General features: G+C 34.7%; 1 protein-coding gene across 5 annotated transcripts in view; it reads left to right on the top strand.

The window, feature by feature from the left end:
* The window catches only part of Anks1b (ankyrin repeat and sterile alpha motif domain containing 1B), a 905,411-nt gene that overhangs the window by 405,364 nt on the left and 484,097 nt on the right, over positions 1-15,950 (top strand). The window lies entirely within an intron of this gene.

The raw sequence follows: 15,950 nt of genomic DNA, 5'->3' as shown, positions 1-15,950 counted from the left end.
ATTTCCAAATGTAAGTTCAACATGTTTAATAATTTCTTAAAAAGAGGTGGGTCACAAAATGTAAATTTTGGTTATCCAGATTTATTTAAAGCCAATTTATTTATCTACAAATTATCTCCAGTCAAATTCAAGATGTATATTTCTATAACCAAACAAGATGAGACTTAGTTTTCAGTTTTTTAAGTACTGAGGAGCCACGTTCCCTAGCAACATTGTGAATTCACATGAGAACATTTCAAATACCATTTATAGTAGGTTCTTTTTTCCCCCTACATCATCACTTCACTGCAAACTCGTGATTACTAAAGAGAAAATGAGCTTTAGAGATTTGTAAGTAATGTTCTTAACAGGACATCATAGTGTTTAGCCAAAAAATACTGTTTATAGTATTGCTTAGACTTAACATTCTGTAGAATCTCACTGTAATGTGCTCTCATTGCTACACTTATTATAATATAGGGCTGTTAGAAATAGTTACTAAAATAGAGTGTTACTAACCCATGAAAACTTCAGTGATTGTCTCAGATAAAATACACAAAGTCTTAAGTTCATTTTTCTCTATTTTTTGTATTATATTTGTGTCTAAAATACCTATTAATAATACGGTATTTCTATATAATTGGCTAGATATACATGCTTATATGAATTCTTGTGGACATTATGCACACTTACTTTAAGATACATTACTTGATATGTGCCATGGTGCATATCTGTAACCAGCTCTGTGGGAGGTAGATATTGGGAGAATTGCACACAGAGGTTAGCTTGGGAAAAAATGTGAGACCCTATCTAAAAACAGTGGAAGCATAAACAGGCCGGGAACATCAGTCCAATGGGACAAGTGCTCAACAAACACAAGTCCATGAGTTTATTCTTCAGTACATCAAGAAAGAACATGCATTACCACTTGCTCTCTCAAGATAAGACACACTTCATGATTTCTATTTTGGAAATTCTATGACAAGCAGGAAATTCAACTGATTATGTAAGTACATTAGGGCCATAAAAGTTATATGGTTATTATCATGAGAATGCAAAAATGTTTCAATATGTTGAAAAGTATATATCTTAATAGATTATAGGGAAAACATCTCAATACGTGTTTAAGATATGCATTTGATAAGATTTCACACTCATAATATTGAGATTAGGAAATTATAACTGGAAAATATCTTCAAAATGATAAGTATCTATCTCAAACATGGCAAACATACATTATTGCTTATATTAAAAATAAATAAGAGTTCTAACCATACAACTAGGCAAGAAAATACAAAAGGCATGACAGTTGAAAAGGGAGATTCAAATGGACATTATATGTGGCCTCTGAGGTTGTCTATAGAAAATAAAAAGTAACTGAGAACAGGGAGTTTAGGAACACTTCTAGAAATAAGGTTGATATAGGAAAATTGCTAGCATTCTGTATGTACTTGTAAAGTAAACTCTATAGTACACATAGTACAGTATGACATATATGCCATACAGACACAGTACATATAAATGTATTTCCTTCATCATAAAGCAATAGAACCTGCTTGCCGGCATCCAGGTTGTTCCATGAAACTATCAGTAACTAAAATTATATAGAACTGATGCAGAAATAGACAACATATTTGTTATGTCTAGACGTACTAGAAGTAACCCAATGTTTGAACACAAACTTAAGGACAAACAGTTGTGTAACACTGCCTATGCACTGAAGTAGTTTCATTTTTCTTTAAAAAAAAAAATCTCTAAAGCTTCACCAGTGTAATCTGTGGAACACGATAAACAACTTTAGGGTTCAAATAGAGGGAATAAATTGGAGAATGTTATATAAAGAGCTTCAAATGTCTCTACAATATGCTACATCTTAAATAACACAAAGCAAATTCATAAAATTGTATAGTGACATCACTGATTCCATTCTCTATACTTCCTATAGAGTAACTGGGAAAATCTGTCGTGTAACATAACATAATCAACACTCATCCAATTAGATTACATGGAGATCTACAAAAACTTGCATGTGTTGTTTAACTAGTAGCAGAGTATTTAATGGCAAAAGTTATGGGGATAGGAGGAACTCATAAGAAGGTATTTTCTATTGACTCAGCTTTGTTATGAGTTATAATGAAGAAATAGTAGTACATGATATCATTAGGCCTAGAGACTCAGGAATAGCTGAAGACAACCTTTTCAATCCCTCTTACCAACATGCATTTGTTATGCTGCTAAGGAAGCAGCTTATACAACAATAGCAAGACTGAAATTAAAGGTCAATTAATTAAAGATGAATTTATCATGAGTTCCCCAATAACAGTTGGTAAAGAGTTTGAGGAAATTCTGGATTGAAATAATGCTAAAACCTCTTCTTTCTGCCTTTTCCCCGTCACATTATCCAAAAACTTAACAAACACCTAAAATTCAAATTCTTGCATTCATAATGTTACATAAAAGCAAAATGAGTGTCCCAAAAGTGTGGCTTCATTTCTGTTATGGAAATAGATGTTAGAAAGAAATCACTTTCAACTCAATGCAGTAGGTCATTTGACCGGTATGTTATACATGCATTGAAGGATCTTGTTGCTTTGCGAAAAAAGGAATTCTTTATTATTGTAGTCTAAATATGGTGCAGAGGAGAATTGCTTGGTGATTTTTTTCAACAAGTTGGACCAGAAGACTTATTTTTATCATCCTTAAATACCCAAGCTTCTTTGATTTCTGGAAACCTTCCTTGACCAGGCAAGATTTCATGACAACGTCTATGTATAGAGAGAATTCCCAAGATAGAAATCAGAGTTCTGATTTTAGCTGCACAGCACCACTTAACTTCCCAAGAAGAATGTTGATGATAAAGGCTTTCTTATGATGTTTGTATTTCCAAGGATTCTGTCTCTTTTCTTCTTAAGAGCTTTTCTTTGCTTCCACAACTACTTCCTTCAATATTAAGATTGTCAAACGGATTTGGTCCTGTAAGGTACATCACTATCCTAGGTAAATAATACTTTGAGTCTGTTACATTGTCCCTAGTTTTTTTTTTAACCACAGATTTAGTGATAGACCTTGTTAAATGAGACAGCGAATGAAGAAACAATCTAATTTCATTTAAATTAGTAGCATAAAACATATAATACATAACATAAATATGTTAGAATCTTCTTTGAGGAAACACAAAAGAATAAACTTACTGTTAATGATTTAAGATGGCTTCCTAGAAAACTCAGAATGAATAAACTAGAATAAACTATAAGACTATAACATGAAATTTATTATAAATGACCAAAGTCTGCCAGACCCTTCAGTCTACAATTCATTGAAATCACTCAGAAAACCAGGTCATTCTCAATTATCTACTAAATTTAAGCTCAAGATGACATAGAAAGGGTATATAATCAGAATCCTTGAATATGTCATTTTTATTGGTTAGTATCAGCCTCCTTTGCAGCCACATCTCTTTTTAGGGCTGACAGCAGACACAGCACTGTTACTTATCTAACTTATTTTCTGAAAGGCAGTCTTTGATAGAAATAAACAGCAGGAAAAAGAAAGAAAAGCTAAGAATCAGCAGTGTACAGAAGATGCTTAGCTATAAGTTATGAAATGCATGTAGATCATAGGATGCCAGAAGCAATGGTATACACCTGTAATCCTAGCCAATCAAAAAGCAGATATTGGGAGGAGTGAGTTTGAGGCCAGCCCTGAGCACATTTTACTAACATACATCTTAATCCTGGGCTTGATATCAAGCTCAAGGACCCAGATGGGAGAATCCAGGTCTGAGGCTAGCCCAAGCCAAAATAGAAGACCCTATCTGAAAAAATAGATTTCTTCATGACATAATCAGTACTGTAATTATATTATTTTTTAAAAATTGGCTACTTCTGCAGGATGAGTAAAGGCACTTTGTTGTACTCAATAATAATTTTGTAGGATTTTAAACCCTGTTGGCATATCATCTGTTTGTTTTAGAAAAATACATGATGATTCATAGGTCTGTTGGCTGATGGGTCAATCACAGCCCAGCATGAAAAGCTGACCAAGAAAAGATTCAGAATAAATTATTTTCTCTAGAAACATAAAAGTGACACCAAGGAGATGACCAACTGACTGACTAATCCCACAACTCATCTATGACGGGTTTATAAATGTATATGTTGAAGTAAATTCACGACTTGCATAATATACATGCTTCTCCCATGTAAATGAGATTTTTAAAGTCAGCAGTAACTGAAATGCACATATGCAATAGCAGGGTTCTATTAGGGTTTGCTTTATTACTATATATTAGATTTATGTGAATTTTATTCATGCAGGACCATTCTAACCAATGTATTCATCTGCTAAGATGACTTAATTATCAAATGCAATTACCAAGATTGAGATGACCTTTTGGCACATTTCACAAAAGCCAGTATTTGAACCCATTTAGCCTAAAAAATGATAATCTTTGAACCTCTTATGGAACTGATTTTTTTTAGTCTGAGATTTGGGACTCAAATTCAGTATCTGATGCTTTTGCTCATAGGCTGATGCTCTACTACTTGAGCCACATCTCGAATCCTGGCACTCAATTTAATATCCTTCATGAACTGAGATATTGTATTCAGATTTTAATGTAATTTTTAACATGTTTGGGATTACATTGAATGTGTTTTATTTATTAGATGAGAAGGAGTAAAGAAAACCAAGCTAGTTTATATTTGTAGCTTTGTTATTTTTTGTAGAAGAAAAGCCAAATAAGTATTCTCTAATTAATTTTTTTTATTGGACTCTGGGCCTGAGTGCTGTCCCTGAGCTCTTCAGCTCAAGGCTACCTCCCTACCCTTGAGCCACAGCACCACTTCCAGTTTTCTAGTGGCTAACTGAAGACAAGAGCCTCATGGTGTTTAGTGCCCGGGTTGGCTTTATTGAAGCACAATCCTCAGATATCACCTCCTGAGTAGCTAGGATTACAGGTATGAGCCACAGCACCTGGTTTCTAATTAATTTACTTTTATATGTTACAAATATTTATTTGAAATACTTAGCAGATGTCAGTGGGCAAGCATAAAATGAAGAGAAATGAAAGATAATCTTAGAAATTGCCTTATTTCAAGATCCTATAGTATTTCTATATCTAGCATATATCCAAAATGCAGTCTTTCTTATCTTTAATTCTTTATATGCCTAAAAGTATCCTTAAAATATAGTCCCTATTGACCTCTAAGACTATTTTAAAGGTGAATTAATGTCTGAAAAATAATCTACTTTCATTGTGTCCTTTTCTCATTGGTAGCTAAAACAAAAAGATTTTCACATATGCAGTCTCTTTGTGGTGGCTTAATTTATTGTTATCGCATTGAAAAGATAATTTCTCCATCTATAGGTATTTTTGATTTCTTAGAAATTGAGCCAAAGAAAATCTTATTCTAGGGGGTCTGTATGGGTGTTTTATGGAAGAGAGTAGCATTTGAATCAGATTAAATACAAAAGACATACCCTCACCAATATGGTCATATATCATGCAGTGCATTTAGGGCTCAGACAGTATAGCTACAACAACAACAACAACAAAAACAGAGAAAAAAGATCAATTGCATCCTGGTCTAGTGATCACTTCCTGTTGTTAGACATTAGAACACTTGATTTCTGACTCTTAGGCTTTTTGACTCTGAAACTTATACCATTAGTTGCCCTAGTTCTCAGACCTTTAGACCCAAACTAGATTATACCAACAATTTTCCTGGCCATGACTCATTCAACAAAAGAACAAAACAAAAGTAAGTTACATGCATTTTATCTGAGTTTTATTTCAGTTGCATTTAGAACACAATATTTTGCTTGCTATAATTCTGAAGCACAGGTGGATACAGCCTTTTTATTTGTGTCTAGTTTCCTTTTATGGACAAAATGAAATAAAACAGTTGTGCCACAACTGAACTGTGAATATTTCATGGTGTGTAAATATATGTTTTGATCTATGTGTTTTTTTCATTTGCAAATCTGAACCTCAGTAGTCTTCAAGTTTAGTGGATGGTCAGTAAGTCTTGTGGAAGAAAATAAAAGGCCTAATATGTCATCTACATCACATTGTGTGTTTTAATGATAGTTTATCCATAATTATCTGTAATTCATGTCTACTAAAAGGATAATGAGCTGAATTTGATCCTACTTAGTAATCTGTAGGCCGTTTAGATATCATTTACATATCCTCCTTTACTTAATTATTGGGGATTTTTCATCTCTTTGATTCAGGTTTTAATTTTATTCATTTTAGCATTTTCACTTCCTAAAAATTTATTACAACTTTTTTATTTCTCTTAAGTATAGAAATTATATGGTAGCAGAACATTCCATCATCTTTAGGCTGATCTACTCAAATTAGGCTTTTAATATTCAATGCAGATCATCCCAGAATTGATTTGATTACAGCCATTCATATTGACCAGAAAGGCAAATTCAATAAACAGATTGAAGGAATTATGATTGACCCACCAAAGAGGGGAATAGAAATAGGTTCAGGTCATTCATTGTCTCTCCCTTTTTGGAAGAGGGAAAGAAATCAATGAAGTAAGTACTCATCTCTGGAACTGCGTAGGCACTGGGGATGTCAAAAATAAAATACAGTCTGTTTAACAAAAAAAGAAATATGAAAAAATAATTTTAATTAATTTCTTTGAAAATTTTGTCAGTCAATCATTTTTCCTGAGTATGGGCATACATATAAATTGGTCTTAAATATTACTGTCAAAAGAGTATGGTCTTTGTGTAATTGGATAGTATTTGCTGTGAGAGCTAGATGCCTAGGCTTTAAGGTTAAATGAGGAATAACCAGCCCAAGACACACATTACTCATAAAGAAGCAACTTAGAAGTTTAGGACCAAGAACAATTTCAGAATGAGTATATTTGTATGTAATGCCTCTTCTTTTTCCTCTTCTTCTTCTTCTCCTTCTCCTTCTTCTCTTTCTTCTCCTTCTTCTCTTTCTTCTCTTTCTTCTCCTTCTCCTTCTCCTTCTCCTTCTCCTTCTCCTTCTCCTTCTCCTTCTCCTTCTCCTTCTCCTTCTCCTTCTTCTTCTTCTCCTTCTCCTTCTCCTTCTCCTTCTTCTTTCTTCTTTCTTCTTTTTGAGTTCAGGATCTGGGCGCTATCACTGAGCTCTTTTGCTCAAGGCTAGCACTCTGCCACTTTGAGCCACAGCACCAGTTCCTTAATGCCTATTTCTAATGTACTTTGGAAGGAGTAAAAGAGAAAGAAAGAATAAGGTAATTTACAGAAAAATTTGCCATGAAAACTGTGCATATATTTTATAGGATATTGACATTGTTATATCAGGTATTAACTTACAAGCTCTTCTGGCTCCTAGGAACTTATAACCATGAACTAGAACAAATGGCTTATGGACAAAATTGCAAAAATAATGGAAGGGTCAGCTACAGCCTAATGTTTCCAAATCCACAGAGGCCGAAGTTTTTTACTTATAGAGTGTTTTTAAAAGCAGAAATGTCTATGAAGGCAGCAAATGAACAAATTTAGTCTTATTGCCTTGGTTACAGAAAGACCTGAAAATGGGGCTACTTAGTATATGCAAACTATTTACAAGTTTTCATGTTAGTATGTTCTAACTTAAAAGTATACATTTATATAAATATGGTGACTAAATAGATTATGGCCAGACAAAATTATGCTGAAATCCTAAACTCTTTAATGATATAAACTGGCCATATAGTTTATCCTTTCTCAGCCTTTTTGGAAAAATGAAGCAGTAAAATATCCCCTACCTTATAGGACTGCCTCAAAGATCAAAATTTTGCTTGCTATAATTTTGCTTAGTTCCTCCTGCACATAGGAAGCATTCAGTGAACATTAGTGACTATAATGATACTTAGCACTAGCACTAATCCTGACAACTTTAGCTCTAGATTACCTTAAAGACTCCAGCAGAGTAGGAGAAAAGAGGAAACCCAAATAGAAGAGTCCCTGTGTATTCCTTTAAAGAAAGACAGACAGGCAGGCACACAGGCAGGCAAGCAGGCAGACACACACACACACACACACACACACACACACACACACACACACACCTGTGTTAAATCACCAATGATCATTACAATGTGGATTCAACACAAAACCAAGCAAAACATTTTAAACCAAAGAATCCCAGTTAAAAAATCTAGAAATTTAGATTGATCGTATAGAGTTATTTTTAAGTGTGATTACCATGTTGCCGGTGGGAAGTGCTTCTTAGAATAATCAGGTCTGAGTTGGATAATAATAGAATACTAGCTCTGTGCTTGCCTGTGAGTCACTTGGCTGAGGAAGGGGAAAGCTAGGCCCACCATGAGCCTTATATGCTGAATGAAGACCATGTGAGGGCTAAAAGGAACAAAACAAGAGGCAATCATTTTCATGATTTCTAGTTCTTTCCATTATGTTTTATCATTCCAGCAATAGAAATGATACGCTCTGTGGCTTCTAGAGTAAATGGATCTAGGTCTTTATTTATTATGTCTGTGACCTAGCATGGTACCTAGCATGTAGCTAGTTGGAAGTTTGGTGAGCTAAATGAATTAAATAAAGGTTTCAAGCAAGAGGAATGGATCAGTGAATAAAATTCTGTTTAACCATTATAGAAATCTTCAGATAGCCTTGGGTTTTATTTGTTGTTGCATGAACTTCTTAAGGACTCACACATTTGAAACATGTGTAGGACTCAATAGATTTTTTTATTACTTTACACAAGCAAGCACAATAACAAAATGCTTTCTAATTACTGCCTCTGCATATCAGAGTTATGATTAATTCCTTTTCTTTTTTTAATCAAATATAATTTTGGAAAGGCATAATTTGTCATGGCCTTAGAACTCTGCTTTTTATCTGTGTAATGTCTGGGAAAAGTTTTAGTTTGTTCAAATTTATTCATTTTCCTAAAGTGATTAGGGATAATTCAAAGGCCTCTGAAATTCATGGTTAATGAGCCATATTATGAAGTGTTGCTTTTAAAAATTTATATTTCTATACTTTATCATAACAAACATAACTTAAAAACTTTAAGAGAACTACAGCTTTAAGTAACATTCAGGTCTATACAATATACACCAAAAAATATCATTTTATAAATGAGCTAATGTGTTCTTGTTAATATACATTTGTACACTAGTTCAATTTTAGAGATGCTTATCAGTCAAAAATTCAATGTATTTCCTACAAAAGTAAGTAGAGGAGGGATGGGTGCCATTGATCAAGGTGCATTGTATGCATAAACAGTGTTAAATGATTACTCTTTTGTACAACTACTTAAACAATAATCTTTAAAAAGACATGTTTATCCTAGCTACTCAGAAGGCTGAGGTCTGAGCCCAGTTTAAAAACACCCCAGGCACAGAAGTCCATGAGACTCTTATCTTCAATTAACCACCAGAAAACCAAAAGTGGCACTGTGGCTCAAGTAGTTGAGAGCTAGCCTTGAGCTGAAGAGCTCAAGGACAGTGTTTCGGCCCAGGGTTTAAGCCCCACAACTGACAAAAAAAAAAAAGAAGACATGTTTGTCAAATTGTCATTGATACATGTAACAGATATGGAGTGTCTTTACTGGCCTTTCTATTTACTGTTTTGGAGGTGATACTGAAGTTTGCCTATGCTAGACAGGTACTCTGCTTCCTGAGCTATGCCTCCAGCCCTTGGAGTATGCTTATTAAAGGCACTTTTTTTTTTGCCAGTCCTGGGCTTTCTCAAGGCTAGAGCTCTACCACTTGAGCCCACTGTACCATTTCTGGCTTTTCTTCTATGTATGTGGTTCCAAGGAATTGAACCTGGGTCTTCATGCATGCTAGGCAAGCACTCTACCACTAGGCCAAACTCCCAGCCCCATGAAAGGCACTTTTTGACTTCATATATACAGAAGAAAAAAATAATAAGCAAGATCTCCATATTATAATCTACATTTTCAGTTTTGGTCTACATATAAATAGCTAATAAACAAATGGACAAGATTAATTTCAAATGTTAATCAATGCTGTAAAGCCAATAAAATAGAATGTTTTGAAGTGGAGAGATGAAGAGACTTAACCTCTGAGGATGTTACTTTTGAGCTGAAGTTAGCATGGAACAGAGGACTCAGCCCAGGCAAAACTCATGTAAAGATAAACAAGACAGACTAAAATGAATAGAAACACTTTAATATTCAGAGGCCAGAACCACATTAATCACATCAAAATTCTAGCAGGCTTCTGTAGAAATTTGATTCTCAGATTCACTTGAAAATAGGAAGGATGTATGATTCTGTGAAACACTTTGAAGTTGTCAGACTTAAAATAGCTGACTTTAAGACCTAATACCAGAGTCATTGAATCTAAGACTATGTGTTATTAGTGTAAACATAAATAGATCAATGGAATAAAATACTATGTTAAGAGTTCAGAAATAGATCCACATATGTATGATTGATTTATAACAAAGATGCAGGAAAAAGTCTGTGATCTTGATTAGGAAAGAATTCTTTAAAATGACACTAAAAAGATAAAGAAAATTTTGATAAATTTGGAACTAATAACAAAATAAGAGCATCTGTTTTTTTAAAAAAAATACTGAAAATGAACAGACAAGTCACAAACTGGAAGAATTTGTTTTTTGGGTCGGTTGTGTGGCTTGAACTCTGGGCTTGGTGGCTGTTCCTGAGTATTTCAGCTCAAGGCTGCCATCCCACCCCTGAGCCTGGGCGTTGTCCCTTAATGCTCCAGCTCAAGTCTACTTGCCTTACCCCTTGAGACACAGTAACGCCACTTCCGGTTTTCTAGTAATTAATTGGAGATAAAAACGTCATGGACATTAGTGCCCAGGCTGACTTTGAACCAAGATCCTCAGATCTCAGCCTCCTGAATAGCTAAAATTGCAGGCGTGAGCCTCCATGCCCAGCTAAAACTGGAAGAATTTATTTCTGACTTTATATATGATAAAAAAAACTTGACTTAAAATATATAAAAACAAATTCAATAAATAGAAACATAATCTCTATTAAAAATGAACAGACATCTCTCCACAGAAGATGTATCAATTCAGCATATGAAAAAAATCACTCAACACGATTAACCTTAGTCTAATATATGCTTATTTCAATGTTTAAAGTTCAAAAGACAACATACCAAATGCTGGTGAGAATATAGTTGCTAGTAGGAATGTAAAATGGTAGAATCAGTTTGAATTTCTTAAAAGTTAAATGAATTCCAACCACATACCCTAGTTTTTTGTTCTTTGGTATTTACTAAGCAAGAAATAAAAGCAGATATCCATACAATGACATGCATACAAATGTTTATAACGGTATTATTTCTAGCATCTCAAAACTAGAAACAGCTCACAAATTCTTCTGTAGTCAAACAATTCATACAGTTCTTTTCTATCTTCATACAATTGAATGCTATTGACATTAAAATCAATATACTATTGATATAAATAACAGAAACCTCAAAATGACTATATAGAATGATTCAACATGAAGTCAGAGGGCTCAGTGGGTCCAGATCACACAAGCTTTTAAAGACTGCAGGGAGGTTTTAGACTTTCAGGTGCGATGGCTAATCAAAGGAAGATCTCAAGTAGAAGAGTGGTTTGATTTGATTTACATTTTAGAAGGGTCTTTCTAATTGTTACATGGAAAATTAATTACAGGAAAATCTCAGAACCATCAAACTGGCTAAAAATGCTTTTACAATTGTCCTGACAAAAATCAATGAGTTGGACTACGATATCTGGAGAGGAAATAGACAAAAAAAGATATCAGGAAATAAAATCTTTCTGAAGCGAATGGTTTTTTGGATTAAAAAATAATTTTAGCCTTTCCTATGAGCCAGGGACTCATGCCTATAATCTTAGCTACTCAGGAGGCTGAGATCTTGAATCATAGTTCAGAGTCTATCCACACAAGAAAGTCCATGAAACTCTTATCTCCAGTTAGTTGGAGATAACGTTAATAAAAAGACAGAAGTGGAGCTATAGCTCAAGAATGCTAGCCTTGAGCTAAAAAAACTCAAGGACAGCGTCCAGGCCCCAAGTTCAAGCCCCAGGACTGGAAAAATGCAGTAGCTCAGAATATTCCTTATGGCACCAGGAGTTTGGCCTAGTGATAGAGTGCTTGCCTGGCATGCATGAAGACCCAGGTTTGATTATTTGGTATCACATCCATAGAAAAAAGCTGAAAGTGGTCCTGTGTCTCAAATGGTAGAGCGCTAGCCTTGAGAAAGCTAATGGCCCTGAGTTCAAGGCCCAGGACTGGCAAAAGAAAAGAATATTCCTTGCAAATCACCATCATAATCTAGTTCCCAAGGTGCAAGATATATCAGTTCCATTGTTTATTTTGTTAGCATATATTTTATAGTTTCTCTGAAACTTGAAGTACTAGCAATAGAATTAGGCACCTTTCTTCTCTTGTTATTGCTGCCCAATTCTTTTCATCCAAAACATCTAACACAACTGAAATTTAAACTGAAGTTGGAGAGATGGAAATGCCTGACATTTCCTACAGAAATATAAACACAACTACATAGACATAAAAATCTGTGACTCTATAGACATAATGTTTTATTACATAGATTAATATGTATCTATGATATACAAACCCCTCATCTTAATTTTAATTATGTTCTAAAATCTAAGTGCCAGTGATTGTATATAGAAATTCCCTTCTTGAATACTTGTTTGTTAAATACGTCATTTGAAATATGATATAAAAATCAATGTTATTATATTCTTTAATAAAAAATCTACGATAAAAAATAAAATTTGATGTTACTTTAAGACGTCTCTTATGAAAATTGTCCCTAGCTCATGATTCTTGTCAAAAAACAAAACAGAAGAAACCACTTCCCTATGGAAATCCATAGTTTATGTAGAGTAATTTAGGAAGTTTTAATCTGACCTCCAAAAAAGCAGAACATATATTCATGTATTAATGGGGTCCTATATTTTGTTTTTTCATTCATTCTTTCAATAACTATTCAGTAGTGTATGGTGAAAGCATTGAAATGATCTAAAAGCAAGAGACTGTGGCAGAGTATTATTTCAGCTACCCTCAATTTACTCAGAAACATTTTCTTTCGTCTTCCTAAATAAAGCTTCTTTTTTTTTTCCCAGAGCTAAAAGAAACCACATTTGCATCAAAGAAAACCTAGACTTTCTTCAAAGACAGATGATCTTGAATCATTACAAGGTGTCTAGTACAACAATAGGATGTAACAGCTGCAGTAAAAGGTCTACTTAACTCAGCTATTTATGTACAGGTAGTCCTTCCATATCACTGAGCAAATTCTCTTAGATGAAATTATTTGGTGAATAGATTGACTTTGAGGTATTGATACACTAATTCCAGCCAAAAGATAAGCCCATCACCCCTCCATCTCCTTAGCCCCAAATTAGTGGTCAGTCTCCCTTCAATCATTAGCTTACTCTCAAAACAGAAGAGAGCAAAGAACAAAGACAAATACTAAAAATAATGGACTACATGAAAGAATAATACATTAATTAATAACTGAATAACAAGGTTATTCTGTAGCCAACACCATGAAATTACAGAACTCATATTTGAACAATAAAAATCATACAAGGAAGCATGAGAAATCTGCTATGTCACATTTCACCAGAGGTCAAGTATAACATTTGTTGAGAACCTTGAAGTCCTAGTTCATACTTGCTTTTCTTCTCTCTCTCTCTCTCTCTCTCTCTCTCTCTCTCTCTCTCTCTCTCTCTCTCTCTCTCTCTCTCTCTCTCTCTCTCTCTCTCTCTCTCCCTTCCTCCCTCCCTCCTTCCCTCCCTCCCTCCCTTTCTCTCCCTCTCCCTCTCTCTCTCTCTCTCTCTGCCAGTCCTGGGGCTTGAACTCAGGCCCAGAGCACTGTCCTTGGGATTTCTCAAGGCTAGTGGCCTGCCCCTTGAGCCACAGCACCACGTCTGGCTTTTCCTATGCATGTGGTCAAGGAATTGAACCCGAGTCTTCATACACGCTAGACAAGCACTCTACCACTAGGCCAAACTCCCCGCCCCTTAGTTTATGCTTTCTGACACAACCTTTTTTAGCCTTTTCTATGACCCAGGAATTGTTCTCTGTATTTTTCATTATGGAAACTGAAATCTCTTATGAATGAAGACTTGAATTCAAAAACATTACAATTTTGACTTCATCGATAGTTCCTTCCCTATTTCTTTTTAGATTTTCTTTAGTTTTTCTTTAAGCCCTTCAAAACTCTAAAATGCCTAGAATCAGCTGTCTTGACTGCTTGACATGTTTACTTGAATTTCTAGTAGCTATCTCAAGCTTTACACATCCTAACCTGAACTCCTATTTCTCACAGCCCACCTGCTTCCACGTACAGTTTCTCCCATCTCAGTTAATGACAACCTCTACCTTTTTACATGCTTACGAAATCATGGACACTCCTACTTTTTTAATGTTTCAATCTTCTCTCACCAGGAGTACTGGAATTGCTCTTGAAACTGGTCTCCTGCTTCTATCTTGTCTTTCGTACAGTCTGCTCTCAATAGATTAGCTAGAATGATAATTTGATACATATATAACTTCTCCCCCAAAGCCCTTCAAGCTTCAAGCTTCTTACCAGAGTCTTTATAAAACAGTTATAAAATTTGTGTCAATCTTGGGACTTGAACACAAGGCCTGGGCGCTATCCCTGACCTTTTTCGGTTCTAGGCTAGCATTCTATCACTTGAGCCACAGTGCCACTTCAAGTTTTCTTGTAGCTAATTAAATAGAATAGTGTCTGGGATTTTCTTACCCTGGATGGATTTAAACAGCAATCCTCAGATCTTACCCTTCTGAGTAGCTAAGATTACAGGCATGAGCTTAAAACATATTTTTAATAAAACATTTGATTAATTGGTAGGTGAATTCATCCTGTGCCAATCTGCTTCCAAAGTCCGTGTTCTGCCTCATTTATAGGTCTGCTTCTCTAATGAAGTTGCATTCTGACAAACTATTTCCTACTTTTCACAAGGCCTTTTATTTGCTCGACATTACAAAGTTCTGTATATTAGTCCTTAGTTACTAGCATTTGTATAGCTATATAAATAATAATAGTATGCTTATGCTAGCTAATTGTTTTGAAATTACCTACAAACTGGTCTTTGTCTCTTAAGAAGAGCTAGACTTAATAGAGTTAGGTCTGAACTCTTACCAGTGCCCCCAAGTTTAGTTGCTTGAGTTCAACTCATGGCTTTCACATGAATCAGGACACTAGCCATGACAAAGCATTCCCTCCCATCATAACTTTCTCCTTTTATACCTTTTATTTATTCATTATTTATTTCTTTTATGGTAGAGGTGATGTACATTTACATAAGTAAAATACTAAGTACACTTTTGAACAGTTACCACTTCCCTTGTTTTCTCCTGTTTCAGAAGCACAAAGGTATTCATGTCACTGATCTAGTTAATTTTAATTCATGTTATGACTTAGAATGGATTTACCCTTACTTCATAAAATTCTACCCTGTGACATATGCGATGGTAAATAGCTCTAGCTCCCCTAACATAAATACTTGAATCTTTTTAGTGTCTATAGTGCTTGTGCTTTCCATGGACAACATGATATCCGCTGACTTCTATGCATGTTTCTCGTGGTGCTCATTTCTCATGCAAGTTGATAGCTGAGCATAGCTCTTCTCACCCTTTTTATCAAGGGCTGGGACAACTGCTGTTTTGTGGCCCCCACCTTTCCCTGTATTTATAGCCTCTTCCTCATTTACTCAGTAAATAAGAGAATTAGAATCCTCAGAGGAAGGATTTCTGGACTTAGATATTTATTACTCATAGATTTCCAAAGAAGCAAAACCAATGAAATGGTGTGTGTGTGTGTGTGTGTGTGTGTGTGTGTGTGTGTGTGTTCCTTTAACTTTTTTCCTTAGCAAGTCACATAGTTATGCAATAATCTCATATTATTCCTATTTTGTTAATTTTAATAACATTTTTACAATATTTAACTTATTTTTAA

The sequence above is a fragment of the Megascapheus bottae genome, chromosome 2 (assembly GCF_031878675.1).
Source record: "Megascapheus bottae isolate mThoBot1 chromosome 2, mThoBot2.hap1, whole genome shotgun sequence".
Taxonomy (NCBI): domain Eukaryota; kingdom Metazoa; phylum Chordata; class Mammalia; order Rodentia; family Geomyidae; genus Megascapheus; species Megascapheus bottae.
The sequence above is the reverse complement of the archived record's forward strand: the minus strand, read 5'-3'. Positions and strand labels throughout refer to the sequence as shown.